General features: G+C 34.5%; 2 long non-coding RNA genes across 2 annotated transcripts; both read left to right on the top strand.

Annotated features, from left to right (window-relative positions):
• Positions 1 to 4,448: 4,448 nt before the first annotated feature.
• Positions 4,449 to 9,331, top strand: LOC137237656 (uncharacterized). Its single transcript, XR_010949003.1, has 3 exons — positions 4,449 to 4,722; positions 6,538 to 6,649; positions 8,844 to 9,331. It is a non-coding gene; the product is annotated as an uncharacterized lncRNA (long non-coding RNA).
• Positions 9,332 to 9,985: 654 nt separating this feature from the next.
• LOC137237652 (uncharacterized) lies at positions 9,986 to 11,508 on the top strand. Its single transcript, XR_010949002.1, has 3 exons — positions 9,986 to 10,027; positions 10,085 to 10,231; positions 10,304 to 11,508. It is a non-coding gene; the product is annotated as an uncharacterized lncRNA (long non-coding RNA).
• The last annotated feature ends 1,289 nt before the right edge of the window (positions 11,509 to 12,797 follow it).

Below are 12,797 nucleotides of genomic sequence, written 5' to 3'. Positions count from 1 at the left end.
GTCGATGATTATAGCGCGCGTGGTGGTTGGTTATGGCTGTGTGTTGGCGCTGTCGATGATGGTGGCGCGCGGTCTTGGCGTGGATAGTCTCGCACGCATGTATGTATGTGTTCATGTCTTATACAGTAGTACATTGTTAATTTATGCTTAAGAATTTGTCAATATTGCTGCACATGTTAAGCATAAATCAAAGGTTTTGAGGAGTTCAACAAATTTTCCACGTGAAACAAAACACTTCGCAATCACCTGCTTCTTCTTGCGCCCTTTTTTTACACAGCACCATGCAAAACTGTTGATTTTTCTTCTTCTAATTAACTCCCAACCAACACAATTCTATTTATTGGTGTTTTAAACTTTTCTTTAACACTTTGCAATTATTTTAAGTTGTGTATCACGTAATTGCGCAAGGTTTACCAAGCAATTCTTGTGCTGCACAATTTCTCCTTATATGCCAATTTTTCCCCCACTTTCGCAAACCTTCCACACTTCAATTTTCATCCTTTTTATTTATAGCTCGCAAGTAGGTCCGGCCGCCGCGCGGTCTCAATTGGTTCTCTCTAATCCCGGCCTGCGCTCGATGTGTACATGAGGGAAAGTAATTGAGTAATGGTTTGTTCCCTCGATAACCCAAATGAGCGCAATATTCAAAGTGCTTTTTGCATTGCTTTTCCGTATTTACGCGTAACTTTTTGTTGAAAACGGTGACGTCAGTTATTCAGAATGTTTTTCACTACTTTAGATACAATTTTTTCCAGTTGTTGCATGTAAATAATTAGTTTTAAATAGGACCACCAAAGCTTATTCGCGCACTCCATAAAACGAGGCAACCACCACCGAAGAGCTTAATCGCACTTTTCTTCCTTTCTTTTCCGGGGGCAATAATTCATTTGTGGCCGGCCACACTCAACGCACGTTTCTTTTACTTTTCACCAGTTTTTATACACCTGGCACCTGGCACTTAGCACCTTCATCAATAACTTTCGCAATAGATTTTTAAAATGTGATTCGTTCTATACGTCAGTTACTAAACGCTCACTTTCGATTACCAAATCACTCGCGACTACCACCGGTCACCACGCTTGCCATTTACTTTTTGATCTTCTGCCCAAAATGGCCACACACGCCATGGCATTCTAGAAAAAAAATTCATTCCATTATTGCGACTACGCAGTGGATCCGCGCCGTTAAATAGCATGATTTAACTGTGGTTACCATGGTGGATCCATACAAGGTGGTAGTCGCGGTGACATTCCTGCAGCCGTCATTAAAAGTTCCATATACTTTGTTTTTGTGAACCGATGGACTAATGTCAAAATCGTACTGCGGGGAAAGTTGATGTGTCAAATCGTATAAAAACTACAAGTCAGCTGTCACCTTGTATAGTTACGCCATGGTGGTAGCCGTTATTGGGAATTTTCCCACACCATTGGATTCTTTGGCGATGCCACCTGCACGAAATTAAAAAAAATTTGTTTCGACCACCCCAGGCAGACATGACTGAGGGTGAATCCTAACCTTTTCCCTCTCACTAGCCAACTGGTACGTTCCAAGTGTGAATCTCCCAAGTGGACCATAACAAAATTTTCATTCAATTTAACAGTTAAGAGATTGTTCATTGAGTCGCCACTTAGATTTGCTCTTTGTTTTGTAAGGATAGTTGGTAAAGCACTGAAGGCTCTCTCAACAGACACCTGACTAGAAGCAACTGCCAATGCTATCTCCATTAATGGACGAATGTCCCTGTCCGCCGCAGAGGCTTTCCAGTATTCGAGAACATTGGTATGAAATGGAGTCCTATGAGAGGTAGCCAATAAGCCAATTTCTCCAGTTTCTGTCGAATGGTTATGTATGTTCGTATTGTATAACTTTTTTGTAATTATATTCTTCCTCTAAATCTCCATAAGGGTCATCAGGCTGTTTATTTACAAAGAAGCTGTGTCACTACATGCTTCATTAGAAAAGTTGTTAACTGATTGTATTTGCATAAGTCTTCAATATATGTGCCTGAGAAAATTGTATTTAAATTAGATTACACGCGAATGGAGATTGAAACTTTTCACAGCCATTTGTTCAGTGTCCATTTAATGACAACGAACTGCGAAAAAACAACCATATATGATGTAGTTGTTACCATAGCTACTTTTCGTTGCTCGTCATTGTAATACGGCGATTCGAAAAAATTTAAGCGTGGATCGAAATACAATCCAGATAGAAATGCGATATTTTCCAGTAACTTTGCTTTCCTCTTTTGCATGAACTCCCATAACTTAAAAGCGTATTGATTTTCCACTTTCTTTTCCAATTTTACCTCGCATACCAGCCAGTCCGGGTAAAAATCGCCAATAATATATTGCTCCGTCTGAAGACGTTTACAGCATTCCTATAATATGCCAATTAATCTCAAATTCGAACTCAATTTCGTTATCATTTGTATTAAAATAGTCTTTTAAATTTAATAAAGCTTCCAACATATCAAATGTAGATATGCAAGCCTCTAGGTCCTTACGCACATTTTTAAAAAAGTCATGCGCAGCCAACTGAAGCGTATGTGCAGCGCATCTTACAGCTGGAAATCTCATTAAGATTTGGCATTGTATAGTATTCGTCTTCTGTATCTGAAGATAGTCCACGAACTCACTTTGCATTCCTCTACATCGCGAAGCAAGAGTTTGGATGCCTTGATCATGTTGGATCCATTATAATTGGTTGTGGAATATATTTGTTTTGTTCCGTAACTATCTAAGTACTTTGATATTTCATCCTTGATGAAACTTGAGCTATGCCTTTGTCGTAATTGAATCATACCAATTGTATGGATCATAATTTTATAATCTTTTATGTATTGAAAGTTTATTCTTTATATGCTCTTACCCATTCTGCTCGCCACATCTATTTTAAGACTTATAGTTTTATCTTTTAAAATATGTCTTAATTGGGTTTTTATTTTAGTAGCACACAAGCTTAAATGCTCAGTAATGTTTTTTGAATTTATAGTTAAACGGTAGGTATCGCTATATGGCTGAATCAATATCTTAAAATATTTTTCATCGTCAAAAATTCTAAATATTTTTAACAAAACTCCTACCTGCTTAACTTTAATGGTGCCTTCGTTAATTGACGCCTTCTTACCAGATCTGTTTCGATGAAATTCGTGCCAAAATTATATTTATGAACTGCTTCGTAATGGCGTTTTATGTTTCCCAAGAAATGCCCTTTTAACTCTTTTTCACAACGAAGACACTTAGACAAATTTGTGTCTGCATTGTAGTTCACTAGTTTTGTTTTGTCAATATATGAAATTCTGCACATTCCAAACACTACTTCACACAAAACGTGTAAAAAATTTTTATGTATGAACAATGAAGAAAACTTTTTGGAGAATGAAAACAAATGTTTGTTTTTCAATTAACTCGTATTACAAATGAAAAGATAAATAAAAAAATTTCAAACATTTGAGAACAAATTCCTGTGCTTTCTCAAAAAATTCAAATTTTTAAAGTTTTTATTTGTGACAGCAGCTCCAGCTGTATAAATATTTCAATATATTTCAAATATTTGGGAATGTTAAGAACAAAAAATTCGAAGCAAGTGTTTACTATAAAGAATAATTTGTGAAAAAAAAATTATATTTCAAACATTCTCTGAACCCTGGAAAGAAATAGAGAAAAAAGCATGAGCTAAAGTAAAATGACGTAAAAATTGCCTATAAAAACAGCTGATCTTTTGTTTACATGCGCAATGCGCAATCTTGTGTGTGATTTGTGATACAAACTGACCATGATTTATTTTCTTTTTTGGCCGTTAATACATACCGTTGTTCTTATTGTTGAGCTCAAGGCCGGATTAAATAAAACGCTTTTATTTGGTTTTGATTTAATTTAATGTCAATATTTCGACCTCAGTCTGAAGTCATCATCAGGACTGCAAAAAAAACAATACGTATTTATAACAAACATATGCACCTAAAAACATTAATTAACATATATCATATCAACACAACTTACATCTTAAGCTGCACTTGCACACTATATAGTGGACACCCCTAATGATAAGAGGATGAATTTTAAAACGGACATCGCGAATTGTTCACATGTCTACCGCAACCTAATTAGGAACAACAAACATTCGTGACACATTTTTTATCCACCCACACAAATATAAAGGCTTCGTCTTCGTTTTGAATGTAATTGTAATGTTGAGATGACCACGCATTTATGTATTCGCCGTCTATTACTTTGTTGTTTTGAAAGTTTTTTGTTTACAATTACGGTTATTTTATTTGTTTATACTCTCTGTTTAGATTATCAATCGCTGTTTAATTTTATAATTGTTTTGTTAAATGTTAGTCTTACAAGTGCAGCTTAAGATGTAAGTTGTGTTGATGTGATATATCCCAGCAAAAATCTAGTGACCAAAGATGGCGACCAACAACAAAATATCCCATATTGTTCCACAATTGTTAGTATGGCAGAATGAGATGGCCTAATTGAAATGCCCGATACATATATGCTTGCCTTTTCTTACATGCTATGTACCCTCAAATACGTCACAAAAATTTTCTGCGAATCCGCCATTTGTTATTTTCAGCTTGAAACGCAACAGCAGAGTAATAAAAAATTAATTAACAAATAATTTCGGATATAATAAAAACTAAATTTAAATTAAGTGTTGTGTGCGCTACGGTATTTGCATTTATATTTTCCACAAAGGAACCAAAATCAAGTGAGTTTTAATGAATGTAGGTTATTGCATTTTTGGTAGCATTTGCGTACAGTGAATAATTCAATTCGTGCATGCAATTTCTTTTGTGATTGTGGAAAAGATGTTGTGGAGAAAAAGTTTCAATTTATGTTGTCTTTTAATGCATGTTTATTGGAAAGCCAAGAAAAAATAGTCGCTCAGCATCAGGTGGGGTAATTGTTTTTGTATATAAATGAACATTGCGAAAAATGTGACTATCGCTGCTTTGATGAATGTGGTCGTTGCGAATATTTTTCCCTATGGTAATAGTCTAGTTGAGGGGTCGACTTCTAATACGCTACCAAATAACGACAGAGGTGTCAGAAGACGCGTATTAATTTCGAGAACAATAATCCGAAGGCGGAAAGTAAAATTTTTATCTCTGTCCGGAGATATTTGCAGTTGAAGTTGGTGATTTTCATGTGGTTGTTGTTGTGTTCGTGCCCACAAAAAAAATTGTGCATTGTGGGCTACCGCCACGGTTATACCACACACCCGGACTTGGCATGGCGTAGCCCAGGGTTATTTTTTATAAGCGCGGCCGAAGGCCGCCAACGCAGAAAGGTGTTTTGCGCAAAAATACTATGGATTCCACCCCCCGTTACGGAGGTACCCGTGGGTCAATCAAGGTGGTGATTGCAATATTTATAAGAATTTCAAAATAGGAATTAAGTTTAAAGGAACTTTACCACCAAAAAGTCCCATCGTGATTTCGTCGACCACATTTCACATGTTGATCCTATCGACGGGGTAGTTTTCATCGATCCCGAAAAAAAGATCGCAAGGTGTTTGGACAAGTACTTGCCGCTTTCAGATATGGACGTGAGGATTTGGACGTGCTTGGCCTGACATTTCGTAAAGACTTGTATTTAGCGCATGAGCAAATATATCCGCCACAACAAACTGAACGTTTGAAGTTCCTCCTTATTGTCCAGTTTCTTTGTCACTACAACCCGCGCCTGGCGATACGGGTAAATCTTGTGGCGTTGACTATGAGTTAAAAGCCTTCGTTGGTAAGTATAATTAACAGTAACCAATAGCTACATTGTAAAAAAAATAATGCACAAGTATATTAAAAAAAAATACTATTTGGAGCCTGAGAATCAGATTCACTTGGGCAAATCATAAGAGTGGTATTCGTGTAACATTTTCAGTTGTTTCCATTGTTTCAAATATATAATTTGTTTAAATCATAGGGTAATTCTTTATTTTAGCTCACAACTGCTAAAACTCGTGCAAAATTATTGGGAGGGGTGTCAAAAGACGTGCTTTGGGCCCAGGATCACAAATTAGAAAATTTTCATGTGGTTGTTGTAATTTTGATGATTTTGTTGAACCCACAAGAAAAGGTGGGTAAAAGTGTTTTGCGCAGATATAGTTTTGGTCTCTAAACCGGTGTTGGACCCACCCAGGAAAGGTGTTCTGTGCAAAATTACTTTGGATCCCACCCCCGGTTTCGGAATTCCCCAGGGCCATTTTTCGGGTTTGGAAATATCTTTTGACAGAAACTAAATATTTAATTTCCGCTTTCGGATTCGTGGTCCTGGGTTCATAACGCGTCTTTGACACCTCGCAATATTTTTGGATTGTATCCAGTGTAGAGTTAGATAATTCAAGGTTGAAGGGAGGCACGATTGTTTGAGGGACATGGTTTATATTTATTCAAGTCCATAAAGTTGAGTCTGAAAAAATCAAAAATTTAGAAACAAGTTTTTTCAATTTCAAAGGTTTTTCTAAGCAGGGTCGCCCCTACACAGTAATTTGGCTAACATTTACATTTTTTTATTCAATATTTAGGCAAGCATATACTTTGGAAAAGGTTAAGTATATCAGCAGTGGAAGCAGAATTTTTACGCTCGCGTGTTTGGGTCCGCGCTATTTTTGTGTTTCTGAACGTGTCCTATATCAGGTAAGAAATATGAAGAGAAGAACGTTTTATAACCTTTGCAGTCAGGAAAATCAAGAATTTAAGAGCAGTGTAGCCGAATACGCCAATATTTCAAAATTTGCTCGGGCAGATGCTGATTTTAATGCAGTTGCGACGGATGTGTGGGACGCCACCTTCGAAAGCTCTTTCTGCCGTCAGGAATCTTCTGAATGTGCAACAGATGCTGAGAATACGTTCGACAGCTTCCCTTCTGAACTTTCGACTGCAGAAAAATTGTATTATATAAAGTCATGGGCCAAAAATAGTGTGGAAGTAAAGAATATTCTCGGTGGTGAGTTTGCATACTATGGCATTCAGTCCTACTTCGAGTCAAGGTTGTTTCCTAGTCTAAAAAACGCTACACAAGTATTAATAGATGTGGGAATTGATGGTCTCAAACCATTTGAAAGTTCGAAGAGAGTGCTATGGCCGATTCTAGGATCAATTGTCGGTAATGCAATTGAGCGTCCTTTTTTGATTGCGTGTTTTTCAGGAAAACAAAAACCAACAAACGCAAACGGTTTTTTGAAAGACTTCGCGGTGGAAGTTAGTCTATTAAGGATAAATGGCTTGAAAGTAGGCTCATTCCCCGATTTGAAACGGTTTGATGTTCATCTGTTTATATGCGATTCACCCGCACGAGCTTTTATTTCTGGAGTACAAGGACCTAGCGGAAAACACAGTTGTCCTAAGTGTTGCCAGGTGGGAGAACGTATAGGAACAAGATTGTCATTCTCAAAACAGATATGTGAGTTGCGAACCGACTTATCCTTTAAGAACAGACTTGACAAGGAACACCATAACTTACAACAACAAAGTGTGCTTGAGGCAGCAAACTTTCGTATGGTATCCCAATTCCCCCTAGATCCGATGCATCTTGTTGATCTAGGCGTGACAAAAAAACTGCTTCAGCAATTGGTTAACAAGGGAAACATTGCTGAAATGAATACAAGGTTTGACTATATATCTTCCTACGTCCCTTCAGAATTCGGAAGAGTTTGCAGAAATTTAGAAGAAAATAAAAACTGGAAATCAACAGAGTACAGACAGTTTTTACTTTATTCTGGGATATTTGTTTTAAAAGGTTGCGTTGATGATAATTTGTATTATCATTTCCTTCTTTTACATGCCAGCATACGAATCCTTTCTTGTTGAACATTTTGCGAAACCGAAACCAATGTTGTACAAGAAATGTTAGACGAGTTTGTCAACCTCTTTGGTGAAATTTACGGTGACGATTTAATTAGCTTTAACATCCACTGTTTGTTGCATTTGCCTGCGTGTGCGAGAGATAATGGGACTTTGGATCAATTCTCTGCATACAAATTTGAAAATTTTATGCAATTCCTGAAAAAGTTGATAAAAAAGCCCAATCAAATTTTGCAGCAACTTTATTTTCGCCTTCAGGAGAGAAAATGCCTAGAAATAAAAAAAAACATCAAAATATGGTTCTCTTATTATTGATCCAAAAAAAGAGAAGGATTCATATTTCTTTAGTAAGGGGACAGGTCCAATAAAAATAATAGAAACAATAAACGAATCGGGAAAGGACGTGGTAGTAGCGAACGCATTTCTTAAAGTCGATAATTATTACGAAGCACCACTTGAGTCACTTTCAGCCCTTGGTATATTGGTTGGAAGTAGGTTGGATGAAATGAGACTTGAAATTTCCTGGGAAGATATTGAACATAAGTATTTTTGTATTCCTTTTGAAAATAAATATCTTCTCATACCCTTACTTCATAACCTTTTTCACAAATTTTCTAACTAATATTCTTATATTATCGCTTGCTCCAATTTGATGACATGCGGAGGTCCACACCAAAACGTAACATTTTTAAAATGTTTATTTTGGAAAATATATATATATATTATATTCGTAAGAAGCTTTCCTAAGGCATCAATGGTAAAATTAACTTTATCAATTTACTCGAATTCACATATGAATGAAATGTTACGTTTGGCGAGTGTAGTATGCTTTATTATTTTTTATTAATATGAATAGTCACATACATAATATCTTCTTGATGTAAAAATTCAAAAATTACAAAGTTCAAAGTAACTTAAACACAAAGTTAAATAAAAATAATAACCCTACAGTGAGGACCTCCTCATATATTTTCAAACAAATTACTATAAATGCTACTCGTAATTGTATTTCTTTTTTTTCATGGAGAACATATGATCAGAAAGAATGGCGAGCCAGGACATATTTGAAGAAGACATGTATACCTCTACTTCGAATAGGAAAAGCAACGCCTTTTTAAATATTTCCAGCTCTACTACCAACCAAACATTCAAGGGTATGGTAGATGTACTTCCCTCCGCTCCCAATGCAACGGACCCCTATTTCGTGGATGTAGCACAACACAGCGAACCGTTTCCATCTCAATTGTATGCAAATAACGCCAATTTGCATAGTTCGTCTGGCTCTATAGCCAACCAACTAAGAATTAAAAAGGTAAAGCTGGTGAAGGGCAAAGTAAATGCCAATTTGGTCGATGAATTTGCTTCGAATTATATTGCAACAAACCCCCATGTCGTGGATGTAGCACAACACAGCGAACCGTTTCCATCTAAATTATATGCAAAGAACGCCAATCTCCGTCATCCGTCTAGCGACACAACCAGCGAACCATATACGCCAAAATTCCGAAAGTTTTACTTGTCAAAGGGCTTCAATGCAACAAATGCGCATTTGGTCGATGTAGCACTACACAGCGAAGCGTTTCCATCTAGCTCAAAAGCTATAAACAACAATTTCAATAATTCGTCCAGCTCTAGTACCAACCAAACACACAACAAATTGATTGATTTACTTCCCTCCAATTCCGATTCAGCAAACGCCGATTTCAACGATGTAGCGCAACACAGCGCGTCCTTTCACTCTTCCTTAAATACAACGAGTACCGTTTTGAATAATGCGGCTACTTCCTTAACCAACGAAGGAACATTCCCTACAACAAACGAAAATATAATGGCAATACTACAAACAATATTACAGAAGCATATCGACCTGGAATTTAGATTGACTAAGATTGAAGAAAAGGTGCGTAGTGAAATATTGAACTGTTATTTGTGAAACCATAGCAATTGTAGCCGCAATACCTTGATTCTCTTTAATTATTATTTATGCTATCATTTCAGCTTCCAGAATTGGCAGAAGTCATGGCTATCTATTAGGTCATGCGTGACTCAAAAGTTCTGATTAAGAAAACGCACAAAATAGTATGCCGTATCAGCGGAGAAACGGAGAATGATACTCACACCGAGCTCTCTATCGCTATGCCACTAACATCGCTGGATTCAGTTTATGACATTGAGAAAAAGTTGGACTCAGATGACTATCAAGAATCAATGGTATTTTTGAATATTTTTAATTGTGTTTCATAACTTAAATTGGTGGTTTTCATTTAGAAATCATATATCTTTATGCTGAAAGGTGCATCATTAGACATTATTGGAGTAATGAGAAAACTTTTCTCTGACAACGTTCTTTTCAATTTTAACTGGGACGGAGTACAGGGCAAACGATCTTTATCTAAACTGAAACTCGTGAACAGCGTACTTTTGGGTAGTGTAATTTAAATAGTTTTAAAATGTTATTACTAACATTGTCCATTCCTATTAATTTAGACGTTTTCAAACTGCAAGGCAGGATCGACTTCGAAGACAGCATGAGACGGTGTTTAACGCTGAGCCACAATCGGCATAAACAAAGGCGGTATCTGACCCATAAATCCAGCTCTGAAACAGCATAAACCTACCTACAACAAACGAACAAGACACACTGAAATAATCTTGATTAAAAATTATATAAGAACCTAATAATTCTTTTTTTCCTACGTTCCTATTCTAAGCTTTTTATGCTCTTATTAAAATAATATTCAACAATCGCACAAAGTTTGCGAAGATTCTTAAAGCAATTTAAATGCAATGTATAACAAAAAAGTATTTTGACTATAAATATTTGTGATGAACTTAACTGAAATAATTCTAAGTTTTTTCCTACGTTACTAAGCTTTTTATGCTCTAATTAAAATAATATTCAACAATCGCACAAAGTTTGCAAAGAATTTTAAAGCAATTTAATTGCAACGAATTTGTCAATAATTTTTAACCAAAAATTTATAAACTAGATGTATAAGAAAAAAGTATTTTGAATATAAATATTTGTGATGAACTTAACTGAAATAATTCTAAGTTTTTTCCTACGTTACTAAGCTTTTTATGCTCTAATTAAAATAAAATTCAACAATCGCACAAAGTTTGCGAAGATTTTTAAAGCAATTTAAATGCAATGTATAAGAAAAAAGTATTTTGACTATAAATATTTGTGATGAACTTAACTGAAATAATTCTAAGTTTTTTCCTACGTTACTAAGCTTTTTATGCTCTAATTAAAATAATATTCAACAATCGCACAAAGTTTGCAAAGAATTTTAAAGCAATTTAATTGCAACGAATTTGTCAATAATTTTTAACCAAAAATTTATAAACTAGATGTATAAGAAAAAAGTATTTTGAATATAAATATTTGTGATGAACTTAACTGAAATAATTCTAAGTTTTTTCCTACGTTACTAAGCTTTTTATGCTCTAATTAAAATAAAATTCAACAATCGCACAAAGTTTGCGAAGATTTTTAAAGCAATTTAAATGCAATGTATAAGAAAAAAGTATTTTGACTATAAATATTTGTGATGAACTTAACTGAAATAATTCTAAGTTTTTTCCTACGTTACTAAGCTTTTTATGCTCTAATTAAAATAATACTCGAATTTCAGAACCTGCCTGAATATTCAACAATCGCACAAAGTTTGCAAAGATTTTTAAAGCAATCTAATTGTAACGAATTTGTCAATAATTTTTAACCAAAATTTATAAAATAGATGTATAACAAAAAAATATTTTGAATAGAAATAATTGCTGATGAATTTAACTGACAGTACCAATACCATCAACTAAATAGTCCTTATAAATATTGTAATCACATAATTCAAAACAAAAAATTACTATGAGTACCTACGTTTATTATTGCAAAATCACGAAGAAAGAAAATTGCATGAAGTACATTCAATCTAAAATTATGCCACAGAATGCATATATCGCATTTTAAACTAAAAAATATGAAAACTTAAAAAAATTTCAGATCGGTATTTAAGTGTAAATCGATCCATGAAAGCATCGTGAAATAACTTTTTTTTTGGTAGTTAACGTTATCGTTTAGCCTGGTTTTGTTACCAATTTTGTTATTTTCGTGGTATAAATCAACATTCAACACAAATCTTCTCTGATTATGAGTTGAAATACTTTTTGGTTTAGGTTGTGATATGTAAAATTACATATTTTTGTACACAGTTCTAAATGTAAAGGGAAAAATTTATATTTGTGTATTAATTGAATTATTAAAAAGATATTGTTATATTAATGATATAGAGAAGCGCCGATACGAATGTAAGTGGTTTCAAACCACTGGTAGGCAATTCACCAATTTAACTGTCAAAAAAATGTTAAATTGTTCATTTTATGTAAAAAAAATTTGAAAGTTGCAATTGAAGTTCTGAAAGCTCGGAAATTTCAATTGAAGTTCAAATAATTACAATTGAAGTTCACAATATTCAATAGAAGTTTAGTAAATTATAATTGAAGCTCAGGAATTTCAACTGCAGTTCAGCAAATTACAACTGAAGTTCAGAAAATAACAATTTAAGTTCAATTATAATTTTCTGAACTACAAACAGAAATTCTGAACTTCAATTTTAATTTTCTGAACTACAAATTGAAATTCTGAGCTTGAATTTAATTTTCTGAACTTGAATTGAAATTTTTGAACTTCAATTGTAACTTTCGAACCTCAATTGCAGCTTTCTGAACTAAAATAAAAAAGTTATAGCATTAAAATTGGCGAATTACAAGTCAACTTACCCAAATTGTGAATTGCCTACTCACGATTTGATGGTTTACTGCAACAAATAGTTCTGTTAGTTCTTTTCTTTTGTTTTCTATATCATTAATTAATTTATTTAAGTTTCCCTTAACTTTGTATGCATACAATCGCATACAATCGCATACAATAAAATTTGTATTTATGGGTCACCAACAAGACTGAAAAACTATTCCTTAAGAC

The sequence above is a fragment of the Eurosta solidaginis genome, chromosome 1, assembly GCF_040869045.1.
Source record: "Eurosta solidaginis isolate ZX-2024a chromosome 1, ASM4086904v1, whole genome shotgun sequence".
NCBI lineage: Eukaryota > Metazoa > Arthropoda > Insecta > Diptera > Tephritidae > Eurosta > Eurosta solidaginis.
The sequence above is the reverse complement of the archived record's forward strand: the minus strand, read 5'-3'. Positions and strand labels throughout refer to the sequence as shown.